The sequence below is a fragment of the Neofelis nebulosa genome, chromosome 4 (assembly GCF_028018385.1).
Source record: "Neofelis nebulosa isolate mNeoNeb1 chromosome 4, mNeoNeb1.pri, whole genome shotgun sequence".
In the NCBI taxonomy this organism is placed as follows: domain Eukaryota; kingdom Metazoa; phylum Chordata; class Mammalia; order Carnivora; family Felidae; genus Neofelis; species Neofelis nebulosa.
In genome coordinates, this window is record NC_080785.1 from 69,324,732 (window position 1) to 69,340,005 (window position 15,274).

General features: G+C 41.1%; 1 long non-coding RNA gene across 2 annotated transcripts in view; it reads left to right on the forward strand.

The window, feature by feature from the left end:
* The first annotated feature begins 291 nt into the window (after positions 1 to 291).
* Positions 292 to 15,274, forward strand: part of LOC131509362 (uncharacterized) — a 344,805-nt gene continuing 329,822 nt past the window's right edge. For both annotated transcript variants that reach the window (XR_009260453.1, XR_009260452.1), the window contains exons 1-2: positions 292 to 415; positions 9,193 to 9,329. This is a non-coding gene — a long non-coding RNA (uncharacterized LOC131509362). The remainder of the gene's footprint in view (positions 416 to 9,192; positions 9,330 to 15,274) is intronic.

The following is a 15,274-nucleotide window of genomic DNA, read 5'->3' on the forward strand; positions in this document are numbered from 1 at the left end:
AGCTGCAACGGTGGCCTCCCAGGAGCAGCAGCTCAGCTGTGTGGAGGGGGCAGCCACACTGCAGGGGCGGAAGCACTCAGCTCATTTACCTACCAGATAAAGGGAGACGCGGGGAAGGCATGAAATAGCAATAGGAAAAAATAGCAACTGTCGACAGAGGGACTGACAGCTAGGATTGTCAAAAGTCCTCCCCCAGCCTTTCATGCCAAGTTTATTTAAAAATAACAATACAGGAAGCAATGGAGAAATAGGCCTTCTCTTTCAGGAAAGTTGCTCCCTCCTACTGAATACGTGGTCTTCTCCGGAGACTCCAGAGTTCAATTCTCCGTTCCTCTTGCCCCTCGCTGCTCAACTTTGCTGCTTTTCTTTGCGCCCCCAATTCCGAAATCAGGGGAATGCCAGGGTTCTGTAATTGGTATGCATTTAGAGACTTACTCTCTTAGATGTTGTTGCTATGATTAATGATCCAGATTCAATCTTTGCTATGTGTTTATTTTTTCCTTCTGTTTTTTTATCCTTATAAATTTCTGTACCACTGTGTGTATGTCTGTCACTCTCATTTGTGCTTTCTGGCCCTCTGTTGGTTTTCTCTGACCCTAGTTAATACAAATATCCTTTTACTCCCATTTGGGGACTCTGGCTAACCCTTTTCATTTCTTCCTCTTTTTATTTTTCTTATGCTGCTGTTTTTATTTATTATAGCATTAGAGTTACTGATTTTGCACAGTATACATTTACCACTTTTGTTAAATGTTAGCAGTTAAATCCAGCTGTGCTTACTAGTGAAGAAAGTTTCATACTTATTTTTTAAAGTTGCACTAGCTGCCCTGGGCATAGGAGTAGGACACTGGTAAATGCTACCCCTCAGGAGCCAGAAAAGAGAACTGAGAAGTTTCTTTGCAGATCTATTAAGTAAGCAACACCTAGAAGAGAAGCATCCTGGTAATAGAGATTTGGGCTCAGAGCCAGAAAGAGGTTCCTAATCCAGGTCTTGGCATTTTTTAGCCATGTCACATTAGGTGTGTTTCCTAGCCTTTTAGAAACTTCATGTGCAAGTGTGAGGGGGGTGGGGATTCATCTGAAAAATGAAGATGGTACTTGCTTTCTTCCTAAGGTTGCTATACAGAGCAAGTGAGATTTTTGGATTTGAAAACCACTGGCAAACTACAAGTGCTTTTCCCAGTATACGCTGTACAGATGCAAACTGTTGTTTAATCAAGAGAAAACTAGTACTTCTTGAATTATGAACGTTGCAACACATTTTCACGATACCTGCCTTCTCTACTGTGATGGTGCCAGGGTGCCCAGCTGGGTCTCTCTGGGTCCACTTGTTGTGGCTTCTCTTCCTGGGAGCAAAATCCAAAGTCTTTGAGCAGCCTCCTCAGGGTCCATTGGCCCCTGTCTCGATAAGAGCACAGGGGCTGGGGGCCAGACACACCTGGGCTTGAATTCCAATCTACCACAGCTGTGTGATCTTGGGAAAGTTCCCCGACTTCCCTAAGTTCGAATTCTCACCTCTGTAAAACTGGGGCAATTGTTCCCTTAGGGTTCATCAGAGTGTTTCCAACTCCTAATAAGCGTTCCATAGTCATAACACTGAACAAATAATAAGTGTTGCTTCATTTTATGCATGGCAACAATAAGCAATAATAGAAGTGAGGCCAGGAATAACATCTAGAAGGCGAGGCAGGAAGTGTTTGCTGCAAACCTTATGCATTTAATCTGAAAAATCTCTCCAGCTCCAATGTGTAAGCTTCTGATCCTTTGCTGTCCTAGGCTGACTTGATCACGGTTCCCTGTCTTCCCTTGTGATGGGCATTCCCAGGCCTTAAGCTTGAGGTACCTCCCTGGTGGCAGTGGGAAAGATAAAATGTGCGTTGAACCATTCTGGGGTCTCAAGCTTGGATTTTCCACATCTTCAATCCAGAGGCAACTTGGAAACCTGACCTGATGCCTGCAACTGCTGTTACCGCACAGAGTGCAAACCCTATTTTGTTACCGTGGAGTCAAGATGTGAATTATTACTCCATGGAACGGAGGATTTGAGGTGACAAATGTCTAAGAGCTGTGCTCTACACTGCTCTTAATCAACAGGGACAAAAGGTGGAATGACGGAAATCCTCTTAGGGAGAGACTGACAGTGCCAAATAAGCCTCGTTGACAAGTCTTGCTCTGTCAGTTTTAGGCAAATTAGCAAGTTCAAATAGGTGGCAACTATTCTTATCTTTCCAGCTGTGGTGATTCTCAGGCTCAGTGTGATACTTTTAACTGCTTCCCTGATCACAAAATGCCTGAAAGCTGTGTCCATTCCTCCAGGGTATCATTAAAGGAAATGGGAGGGTATCTAGGGGCCTGCCAATCTTCCCCATCATAGGCTGTGTTTGACTGGCATGTGCCACTCTCCTTCACAGTAGGTGGGAAGCCCAGAACTAGCTTTAGGTCCTTAGAGGAAATATGAAGAGCCCAAGTCCTTTTTAAAAAGAAGCCATTTTTTTAAATGAAAGCCTGCTGTTCACCCTTCTCAATTTCATTATGTTCCTGGAACACTCTGTGTCAGATACCTTCTGAAACTTTGCAGGGTTCCTATTGGGGAAATAGCAACCTATGTTTCCTCTGCCCTGCGTCTGAGACTATAGAAAGACAGTGCCCTGTCTCTGCATCCAAGACTATAGAAAGACGGTGAGAACTCAAGTTCTTTCATTACCTTGGCTCTTCTTGCTGGTAACTTGATGGCTGAGATCTATTCATTTGTTTATTCATTACCTCCTCATTTTCTCTTTGGGTCCCTGTCAGTGCTTGATGGCTTCTCTCATAAATACAGTTTGGCTTTGTGTGGATGTAGGTTGTAGAGTGGGATTTAGAAATAGAAACAAGAAGAAATCCTTCTTTTTGGACATCATGATAGCAAACGCTCAGTATACTGAAATAATGGCTTAATCCTTGCATTTAGGTTCTGCAACATATATAAAACGTCTGAGAACTAGCCAAGTCCCAGATTTTTTTTTTAAATAGACTTTCTCTTACTCTGGTTCCAGAAGTATTGACTGGCTCCATCTAAAAATTCAAACTGCTTTTCTGAGTGTCTGATCACTAGCTGGCCCCATGATGATGGTTCTAAGATCTATTTTCTTCTGTCCCCCACCTGCATTTCTTAACTGAAACCCCAATCTCCCACTTGACTGATATGTCAAAGAAAGCCATTAATTTCTTTTATCTCTATCAAATAATACTATAGTAGTCCTGTGCTTCATTGCCGATTCTCATGGGTCAAACAAATCTGTCCTGCCTCCCCTCCCCTTGTTTTTTGTAAATAGTTTTATTGGGACAGTCATGTTCGTTCGTTTACGTATTGTCTGTTTTTTGATACAATGGTTGAGTTCAATAGTTGGGACAGGGACTGTGTGACTTACAAAGTCTAAAATGTTTTTCATCTGGCCTTGGACAGGAATAAGCTTGCCAACACCTGCTCTGAGGAAACAGTGATTGTCTTCCTTACAGGAATCCCTGTTCTAGTCCATGGATCCCACCACCTCCCTACTCCTCTGTTATCAGTCACCACCAATCCCCTTGCTCCTCACATCTTCAGTTTCTTCTGGTCCTTCCAGTGTTCAACCTGGGTTGCTTTCATTAGAGATGGTTCAGTTCCTAACTGACATAAAAAGTCCTGGAGGAACAGTGTCTGCAGAATAAATAAACTTCAGGCTCTATGAGCCAGTGCTCTCTGCAGAGCACCTCCAATCCCCATTCAGTCATCTTGTATCTATCCCAGAGTCAAGTGGGATGATACTCCTATACCTCCCAGCTTTCACTTTTGCCAGTCACTGAAACCACCTCTTTTTGTTGTTTACTGTCCTAACCTACCTCTCTCTCAAAACTGAGTTGAAACCACACCTTTTCCCACACAATCTTTCTTTTCCTCCCCAAATCTAATCTTTTTCCTAACTCAACCACTGCCAGGCATTTGTACCCTTATGATGTTTATCATGTTCTATTTTGTATTTCAATTGCCGACTTTTTCCTCCTCCTCCTAGTCATTGAAACAATGGCAGAGTCTTTGCCTTACTCATCTTTCATGTCTTTATAATATCTTGTGCTGTGTAAATACTACCTAGATTATGTTGAAATGGTTTGGGTTTTCCTTGCCAGGAAGGTCACTTTTGTGAATGGAGAGGTTGGGGTTTCCTAAGTTATTTTCCCTGAAACATGTGTGAAAATCTAAAGAATACATGCCATGCATACCTCAGGTTTTGCCTTTTGAGTATTGTCAGCTTTTAAAAATTTCAGTACTCATTTATGGCACTTGAAAAATATCACCTTGACTGATTTTTTTCATAAGTCAGCCCTGTTATTCTATAAATTTGTGCCTTGTGTGGAAATGCCAAGATGGTTACATACAACTGAACCTTTATTTTTTTTATAACTGCAGAGTTTGAGATTGAATTTGCATGATAATTTCTGTGGTATTTCAATTGTCCTTCCTGGTGACTGCATCAGTTTAAATTTTGAATTGATAATGAGCACTGCCTCTTGAAGGGAATTAGCTGGAGAAAATATCAATGTATGTCAGGGTGGGTTTGTTTTTGTTTTTTTGGTTTTTTTTAAGGATTTAAGAAAGACGGTTACAAATGCCCTTTAAGAGTTGTTCTTGAAGGCATATTTTGTATGAAACCTTGCTCATCAGCTTAAATCTTTTCTTAGGTCTGCCATCCCTGCTGTTGGATTAAGTAATTTAATTCCTCTTAATGGTTGGGGTTTAGTTTAGCAGGTGACAATCTGGTGCTCAGGAAGCCAGAGTCCATGGCTTTAGTCCTCACAGAGGTCCGTGTGCTTCTGTTGCATGGTCACAGCCTGCAGCCAAAACCCTGACAAGGTGTCTGGAAATGTGTGCAGTCTGGACCAAGGGAAACTTGACAGCAGTGTGGCCAGGTCTCTATAAATTATTTTTGGGGGATCCCCACTCAGGACACTATAAACATTGTTCAAGAAGATGAGGGGCGCCTGGGTGGCTCAGTCGGTTAAGCATCTGCCTTTGGCTCAGGTCATAATCTCATAGTTTGTGGGTTCGAGCCCTGCATCAGGCTCTGTGCTGACAGCTCAAGAGCCTGGAGCCTGCTTCAGATTCTGTGTCTCCCTCTCTCTGTTCCTCCCCTGCTCACACTCTGTCTCTCTCCCTCTCTCAAAAATAAATAAACATTAAAAAAAAATTTTTTAAAGATGGAAGAAAAAGATCTAGTATCTTCAGAGAAATATTTGTTACATTCTGTCTTAGTGTCAGTTCGTGTTTTGGGGAGTTCTTAAAGTTTTGATTTAGGTCTATGGCCATAAGAATGGCTAAATGAGTCTGGATGACTTGAAAGGAGAATGGAGGCATAGAAGCCCAAAGCAATACTTTCTTATTATAAATCATAATATGCATATTTTGTTACGGAGTAGATTGGGGAGATCAAGGATCCTGAGGCCTTGACCCAGCCCATCCCAAAGGAGTCGTAGAAGACTCTTCATCTCTTTGCAAGAGAAGAACTCAAGATTGGACCCAGACAGTGGTTGACCAGTGCAAGTGAAGAGTTCATCAAAGACCATGTACTGTGTCCATTCTTTTTGAAAAAAAATGTTTTTGATGTTATTTTAGACAGAACACAAGTGTGTGTGGGGGTGCAGAGAGAGAGGGAGACACAGTATCTGAAGCAGGCTCCAGGCTGTGAGCTGTCAGCACAGAGCCCGATGTGGGGCTTTAACCCACACAATATGAGATCATGACTTGAGCCAAAGTTGGGCACTCAACAGACAGCCATCCAGGTGCCCCCAGTGTCCATTCTTACTATGTGAGAATGGGTGAGCTCAAGGGAGAGCTGTCTGCCATGGGTTTGGGTTTATTTTTAATGATCATTGTTAACTATGAGGTGGAATATTATTTGGGGAGGGGATTTGGGGGGGAGCAGAGTACATGCCTTTTCTCCCTTACTTGGTCAGGGTCTTGGGCCTTCTTAGTCTTGGGCCTGTCTGGTTTGATCTGACTTCTTATGGCTCTATTTGTTGAATGCTGCCAGGACAGGTTGCTAACTTCTCTGATAACTGGCCCGGACTCCCTCTTTGCTGACCTCCACGCATCTTGTTAAAACCTAACTAGCAGCTTACTCTAACAGTAATATAAGCACTACTTGAAATAATCCTAGTTTTAAGCTAAAAGCAGCCATAAATATCCATTCTCCTTACAAGCCCAAAGGGATGAGTTGCTTGATTTCAGGAGACAGAGTGGCAGTGACCTACAACTTCAACCCAGACCTCTTTGCTCCAAGTCCAGTGCTCTTGCTATTCAAGCAACTCTTTACCTGACATTTATGACTTTGTCTTCATGCTCCATTAAAATGCCTTCTGAACCACAACTTGAAGGTCTGACTCTACCATGCTTTGCCGGAATCTTCCTTTAAATAACTTTTAAGCAGTATGCCAGGATCATTTTTTTTCTTGGGTATTTACACCCTCAATTCAAATAGCAGACATTTACTGCATGCTGATTATGAGGCAGGAGGCCCTGTTATAAGAGTTGTATATGTACTAACTTATTGAATGCTTGCAGAAATCCATGCCACTGGCACTGTTATGAGTTAGTAGACTCTGGCAATCTGACCAGAACCCATGCTTTGAACACTATACCTATACTGCTTGTCACATGAAACAAGCATGTACACATATCTCATTAGGAGCTACACAGAACTGTGAGAGATAATCACACGCATTTTGTGGTATGCACCAAGCCCTTACTCTTGCCCCAGGTCCATTAAAAGTGTTGTTCTAAGTCTGTTGTCATCTTGCCTACGTGTAGAAACTCATTGTCCCAAAGCATAGTTGCTGATGACTACCAGATTAAAGCTCCTTCACCTTCAGGTGGGAGTCTATTGACTCATAGTGACATGAATGTGGGGTCAGATGTCTTTCAAATCTGTGCTGCTATAAATTTGTCTAAGACAGTTGGATTATTCCCAGATACCAGTGCCTTTGTGTGAAAGCATAACTATGAATAGTACAAACCTGTAAGAACTTTCAAGAACCTGAGGCATGTCCATGTCCTTTATCTCTTCCTATCCTGAATTCTCTGGAGAATTTTCTTGCTTCACAATTATTCCTATATAGATTCTTTGTTTAAAAAAATGTTTACTTTGAGAGAGAAAGAAAGTACATGAGCAGGAGAGGGTGGAGAGAGGGAGAGCAAGAATCCCAACCAGGCTCCATGCAGTCCTTGCAGAGCCTGATGCAGGACTCAGATTCAGGAACCATGAAATCATGACCTGAGCTGAAATCAAGAGTCAAGATGTTCAACCAACTTGACTTACCCAAGTGTCCCTTCTATATAGATTTTCTAAAGGAGAATGAATTTCTCCAAAGATCTCTGCAATCACCTAAACTAGTGCCTTGTTTGAACATTAGGAAAGTTTTATGGTAACTTCTTCAGTGGAAAGGGGAGAAGTGAGGGATACAGTCTTACCAGGAGGAAGACCTCAGGGCAATGGGAATAGATGGCTGTGTCGATGTTAGCTCAGGAAGGCTGAGGGTCTCCATAAATAGAGATAATCTGGAGGGTGGGAGAAACAGAAATATATATGGCTGAGGTTGGCTAGGGACCTCACATGGACTGGACTAGAACAGAAGTCTCCTTGCTGCATGAGTGGCTGTCAGAATGACACTGGGGAGAAAATCCTAAGCTGAGAAGTGATAGAGTGCGTTGTACTGTAAGTTCACACAACCAGAGTCCAGAGTTTCATAAAAGTTGATAAAATGTTTTAACTTTCCCTAAATCACATCTGTTCATTAATTCCTAAATCAAACTCAATTTGTGTGCTTTATTCCTAAGCTGAGAAGGTATGTTTTGAGACCAACTCAAGTAAATTATCCTGAACTACCTCCATTCCTGGAAAACAAATAGAATCTCATTTGGATGAATGTTTTGCCTCCATTCCATTTGGACTTAAACCTGCTTGTTCCTCTTATGTGACAAGGTCTTGATAGAAATTCCCAGTTAGTCCATAGACACTTAAGTGCTTTTTCTTTCTTCTCCTTCCACAAATCCATAATTTCTCAGGAAATTTCATTAATTATAGTCAGTATGGAAGAGATTGAAGACTCCAAAAAGATGTACTCTCAGAACTGGGAACAATTTCAGAGATCATTTTCTGACCTAAAAACTTGTGGAGATCTACCTGAAATGGTTTAGATTAGTGGCCAGGAGAAGTAGCCCACATTGGAGAAAGTTTAACAACTATGTTCCTGATGCTGTTAACAATATTTCTCAAAAACCTCACTAGTCAAGAGACTAAAGTATCTTACAAATCCTACCTATATATGCCTATTTTGCAGAGAGGGAGAGAAAGAGAAGAATGAACAAAGGAATGAATGAGTAAATGAATAATAGGGGAATACCTTTTTCTTGGCAGTTAGAATAGGACCCTCCTTTCCTGAAAAAACCCACCTATTTTGATCTTATAAACTCCTGTTGGAGGTGGAGGCTGAGCCCTCACAGGGGCCTGTAGGAGAAGTTGGTGCTCAGATTAAGAGTCCAAGTGAGCTACACTGCAAAAGGGAAATGAAGTGGTCTAGTCTATAAGGTGGGAAACTGCTGAGCAGGGAAAGCCCCAAGGCTGTGCTGAGAGAGGGAATTGGGCAAAGAGAGGTGACCAAAGGCATTCTATAGTTTTGTGATAAAATTTTCAAATACATATGACAGAATAATGCATTTCTGTGTAACCACCTGGCTTCAACAATTACCAACACATGTCCAATATCTAAACTCTACCACCCCACCCTCCTCCCTCACTTTTTAAAAAAAGTTCATTTACTTATTTTGAGAGCGTGCAAGTGGGAGAGTGGCAGAGAGTGGAAGAGAGGATCCCAAGCAGGCTGTGCTGTCAGCATGGAGCTGGAACCCATGAACAAAACTGTAAGACTATGACCTGGGCCAAAACCAAGTGTCAGAGGCTTAACTGACTGAACCACCCAGGCGCCCCCTCCCTCACTTTTTAAAGCAAATCTTAAGCATCACATTTCATTCATAAATATTTCCATATGTATTTTTTTTAATGTTGGACTTTTTTTTTTTTTTACAAAAATCCAGTATTAACAAAACCCTCAGCAATTCCTTAATATCCTCCAATATCAATGTTCATATTGTCTCATAAGTGTTACTATTTTGTCTAACAGGGATGTACAAGTCTTAAGTTTGCAACTTGAGGAATTGTCACAAATGAACGTACCTATGTAACGAGGACCCCAATGAAAAAGCAGATGACCAGCACCTGAGAAGTACCACCCCCCACCAGTGACTATCCCACCCAAAGGTAACCACTATCTTGAATTTTATGTAAGTGGAATTATATGGTCTGTGCCTTGTTTGAGTGAACATTGTTCCTAATAATGTTTTAAAGTGTACTTGAGGGACACTTGGGTGGCTCAGTCGGTTAAACATCTGACTCTTGATTTCAACTCGGGTCGTGATCTCCACGTTGTGCAATCCAGCCCCTGTCTTGGGAATATCTGATTAATTTCTTAGGATCTGGTATCCTTTGGATGAACTGATAGAAGTGATTTTCTGAATCTCTACCACTGAGCTTCAGACTCTGCTGCAAAACCCCAGCTCAAAGTGACGGAAGTCTGAGAATCTTTCAGGTCTATCATTCTCCCCCCTCCCCCCCCCCCCCCACCATCTTCACTGGAAGAATGATGGGAGCCATCTGATGAAAGACACAAGTTTCCTCTCTGGAAACATGTGCTGGAAGCATCTAAATATCAGTACAACTCTTCAGAAACCTTAGACAAAAACCTACAGACAAGAGGTCTTTGTTTCTAGGAACATCATAAATCGGATACGCAAAGTCATGATACAAAAGTCAGTGGTGCTTAATGGATTTTGGTGCTGGTCTAAGTAAAGGAGATTAAAACAAGCTTGGCTGTTTGTTTATTGGGTTTTTTTCTCTTAGGGAATCACTTGGTAAAAGTATTCTATAAGTAAGGATAGTTTAGAGGGTTAAAGCTATGGACATACTGAAACTGACAAACAAACAAGATTTTGTGTAATTTGCCTATTTAGGGAAAAGCCTAGATATCCTCAGATTTTTTAAGGGGGCACATGATCAAGAAAGAGTAAGAACATAGCAATTTCAATTTTTTTTAGGTCCATGATCTATAAAATAAGGTTTGGATGGTAGACGGGTGGATAATAGGTTTAAAGCTTGTTTAAGAGGCTTTGCATGGAACAGTAAATTTTGACTTGTCCTGCCAGGCATTACTGATGGGAATTAAGTAGGGGTACCTCTGCTCACCTACATGATCACTGCCTCCAGATTCTTCTTCCAGCTTTCTTCTCAAGTAGTCTGCTGACCCTGTGATTTTAAGTTCTTCCTGGACACTTCTGGCTCATCAGTTATGTGAAAGTGATTTGCTTTCTTGGAAGAGAGGATGTATTTATTACCTCCTTACTACAGGAAACTGTTGAACAAGAAATAAAGAGGACTCTACTAAAGGGAATTATTTTTTAATCAAGGTGAATTTTATGTAATGGGGAGAAAAACAGTTTCTGAACAGGAAATAGGATGGCAAAGTTTCACTTAAATTTCTGCCTTTAGCCAGAAAGTTTAGATTTAGATCTTAGCAGTATTTATTAGTAGTAGACCCTTGAACAAACATGGGTTTGAACTGTGCTGGTCTGGGACACCTGGGTGGTTCAGTGGGTTAAATGTCCAGCTCTTAATTTTGCCTCAGTTCATGATCTCACAGTTTGTGAGACTGAACCCTGCATCGGGATCTGTGCAGACAGTGCAGAGCTTTTTGGATTCCATCTCCCTCTCTCTGCCCCTCCCCTGCTTGCCCTCCCTCAAAAACAAATGCTTAAAATAAAAAATGAACCGTGCTGGTCCACTTACATGTGTTTTCTTTCTTTTTCTTCTTCTTTTTTTAAATCCATACAGTCCTGTAAATGTATTTCCTGTTCCTTATGATTTTCTTAATTTCTTTAGCTTACCTTTTTATAAGGGTACAGTATATTGCACAACATACAAAATGTGTGTTGTTACCAGTAAGGCTTACAGTTAACATTAGGCTATTCATAGTTTTTGGAGAGTCAAGTTACAGATTTTTGACAATATAGGGGTTAGTGCCTATAACTCCCATGTTCAAGTTTCAACTGTATAATGTTTTTTTAAATGTTGCAAAATTTCTTCTGGACATTAGCCATATTCAGATGAAGTCAGTGTCTAAAACCAGGTATAAACTGATGAATGTTGGACAGAGTTGAATCCACAGGCTTGGAAAAGGGGTACAGGCTTGGAAAGACTTGTATTCATATTTAATTAAAAATTTTGGAGATCACCTATAAATTTAGCTTGTCAAAAAATGGAGGTTGTATCAGCCCTGATAGGGCAATAAGCATTGGGAGCTAGGGTACCTGGTGTGCCAAAATCTATTCGAATCCAGCCTGCATTTCTCCTTGTTAACCTGGGTTTTAAATTAAACACTTGAGACCCATTAAAACTTTGTGTGCTAAACTTGAATGTGATTCTGGAGACATGAGGAGTTATAAGGGCTATATTGGGGAAAGTGGACTGATGAAATTGATGGAGAATGGACTACAGGGGAGTAAACCAGGAGGTAGAAAGACCGTTTGAGGATATACCTGTGGTAATCCAGACAGGAAGCCATTCTTTAGGCTAAAGCCACTCTTTAGGACTAAAGAGACAATTGAGAGCTGTAGAGAGGTTAAAGCAACAGGACTTAGTGATGAGACAGAGGATTAGGAGTTTAGTGCAGGGAGAATTGAGTGACCAGTGGAAAGGTAGTGCTATTCACTATTATAGGTAATATAGAGAGAAATCATTTGAAGACCATTACCCATTCTACTTCTTTAAATGACAACACAATTCCAAGTAAATGTAACAAGAGTGTGTCATATAAAGGCAAAGGGAAAGCCTGTATAAGGACTTGAATACTCTGTCAATCCAGGTCCAAACAGCTGATGCTGGTCTGTGGGCTGCTTCTCAGGCTGTGTGAGAGGCTGAGCTAGCAGTTATCATTATCTTTCAAACTAAGAAGGGTCCTACTCCGGGGACCTAGAGCAGTAATTGGCCAATAGAAGGGTGAATAAGACTTCTCAGGAGTGTGTTTTGGTATTCGGTTTTTTGTTCTGTATATCAGATGCCCAGACCTTCTAAATCAATATCTCCAGAGAGAGCCTGGAGATGTGTATCACCTAAGAGCATCCCAGGTGGTGGGGCATGTGGGTGGCTCTGTCAGTTAAGCATCCAACTCTTGGTTTCCACTCAGGTCATGATCTCACAATTCATGTGTTCACGTCCCACATTGGGTTCTGAGCTGTCAACTCTGAGCCTGCTTGGGATTCTGTCTTTCTCTCTCTGCCCCTCCCCTGCTCATGCTAGCACATGCTTGCTGTCTGTCTGTCTCTCTCTCAAAAATAAAAAAAACACCCTGGGTGGTTATTATTGCTGTGTACTTATCCCCAAATAATCTTTTATCTGTTGCTCTTATGCTTATTGCTGTATGGTTACAATTATTGTTTGCTAACTTAGAAAACTTCCTTCTTCCCTACTTGAAATATGTTCATTCTCCTTATCCCACTCACATATTAAGAATTGTTCTGTTTTTGGAATATTGGATCTTCCCAAGAAAGAAATAAAATGTATGCTTTTCAATTTCTATTGTATAATTAATAAGCATTACCAAAGGAAGTCAGAATTGTAGGGGGGGGGAATCTTTTGGCAAAATCAATATGATACTGATTCACTGTGAGTTGTTCTTGGATATTTCTTTCCTGTGCTTCCAAATCTGAGCAAAAGAATATGTAATAGAAGAAGATACATGGCTCTGCTGACTTTAAAACGGAAGAAAAATGGGAAGAGAGCCCCTGTTTTATATGGGCTCAGGTAAGGTTCTGTGAATATCTTTCTGCTGTTGTTGATTATATGTTTTAGGTAGAGAGGCACCTTGTAGTGTTTTAATCCGTCCCTAATACTGTGAGTAGAAGCAGAAAGATAACAAAATTGTTTACAAAATGTATTACTTTCAGAGACAGCTGATCTGACAAATCAGTCCCTGGGGACCACATAGCAGTTTATGTGAATAGTTTGCTTGTGGGTCCAGCTTCTTCTGGGTTAGAGAATTCTGAGTAAAGAGTACACGTAGTTATCTGTGCTCATTAGATTCTCTTCACAAATACTTGAAGCATTTGATCTTGAAACTTATTTCTACTACATGGGGAGTAATTACTTGGGAGAACACTGAAAACATGATCTGATCCAGGACTCCCTCCAGAGAGTTAATGGTATCTCAGAAAGCATTCATAGCAAAGAATGTATGTGGAATACACAAATAATCCTTTCAGATCATCTCATACACGAGCCCTGGCTTCTTCACTTCTTTGAAAAAAGTAGACAGTCTCTGGGCTATATGACCAGCAGCAGAGGAAACAGTCAGTTTGGCCAGCTACTTGACTAGCTTTCTTCAGTGGGGTTTTATGTTTTAGTTGTGAAGCCTCCTAATTATTGAAGCAGCTAGAAGATCACCGACTGATGGTACCTTGCTGTCTTAAAGAACACCACTGCATCTGGGAAGGGAAGCTAAGGAGGAAATGACCAACTGAGCTCAGTCTGCATGCTTCCAGGAAGGCCGCCAAAGCTACTGATGACAGGTGCAATACTATACATTACTTCCTTTTCTGGGAGAAAGAGCAGATCTGGATGTGAAAGGGAGTTTTGTCAAGTACAACTTCTTCCCCACACAGGCTGTTTTTTCTCCTGCATATCCCTTTATAAGGACAAGTTCTCTACCAGTGTTCATGATCTAAACTGAATGGCATGTCACTCTAAGTCTATATATGAGGGACACTGTAAAATAAGTGAATTTGGGGTCATCCAGTGTGCTGTCTTTAAAAAGAGTGCTAGAGTTATCTCCTTTTTAACTTTGGAAGTCTAAACAGGCACCTAGTAATCAGATTGATCCTTTCTGAGGCAAAAAGGATAGCAGTTTCAGAGCACAGACTCTATAACCATACTTCGGGGTTGTTTTTTTTTTTTTTTCTAATCCTGGCTTCACTGCTTACTATCTATCTCTGTGGCCTTGGGCAAGTTATTTAACATATCTTTGCAATTTCTTCCTTATCAATAAAACAAGCATGATAAGCACAAATCCCCTAGAATGGTGATGAGCACTGCTTAACTGACTATAGTGAAAAATAATATAACTGGCAGGTAGAGAATACTGAATAAAAATTTAGCTTTTATTAGAATTCAGACAATCAAAAATGAGGGACAACTAGTCATTGATCAGGAGGAGATACCAAAAATGATGATTCTCACATGAAAATGCTTAGGTTTTGGAACCCAAAACTTAAGTGATGTGACATAAAATGTTCTTCAGATGCTTTAGCTCAGGTTCCTCAATCTTTTGAAGCCATGTGTAAAGGTGTCCCTGGAAGTCCTCTATCCCACTGTCCTTTTAGAGCTAAGGAAACTAAATTGAAGAGAGGTTAAATGACTCGGGTCAAATGATAGCACTAGTGCCCAAGCATTGCTTTGAGGAGACAACTTTAAAGAAGGGAAGGTGGGATTATGAGGGAAACAACTCTTCACCCATCACCCAACCCACCTCTACAGTATACCAGTGGAGAATAAACAGCCAACAGACCCAGGACTAGAAATCCAGCCATATGGGAGGAGTAGCCATGAACTTGATGAAACCCAATGACAACCTAAAGGCTTTATGGGATTGGGTTTGTTGATTCCACAAACACTTAGTAGCCACCCAATATCTGTGCTGTGTTGGGTGAGAAAGTTCTAGGCCACTTTTATATGTAGGAACATGTGGGCCTCGCTTACCTTCTGTTTCAGTTCATGTTGTAAAATAAGATACACAGCAGTAGTCCCAGATGAAAGGGATGTCCTCCTACAATATTGTGGCAGTGTGGCATCATGGGAAAACAGAGGGTATAGAGTCTCTAGATAGGTATCTTGGCTCTAGTACTTACCAGTGGGAGCTATGTAGTCTTGACTTAAATCTTTATTTCATTTTTCTCATTTATGAGGGAGGGACAGTGTTGGATGGGCTCTCAGAGGATGATACAGGGTTTGAGTAAGATGATCTGAGGACCCATTTCAAGGAACCCTACCAGTGTGGTTTGTTCTTGACTCCCTAAGTTGTGTTCTTCCAGTATGAAGCTTTTATGATGAATAACAGCTGGTCTGATACCATTTGTTTTCTTCTTTCCTACTCTGGGTAC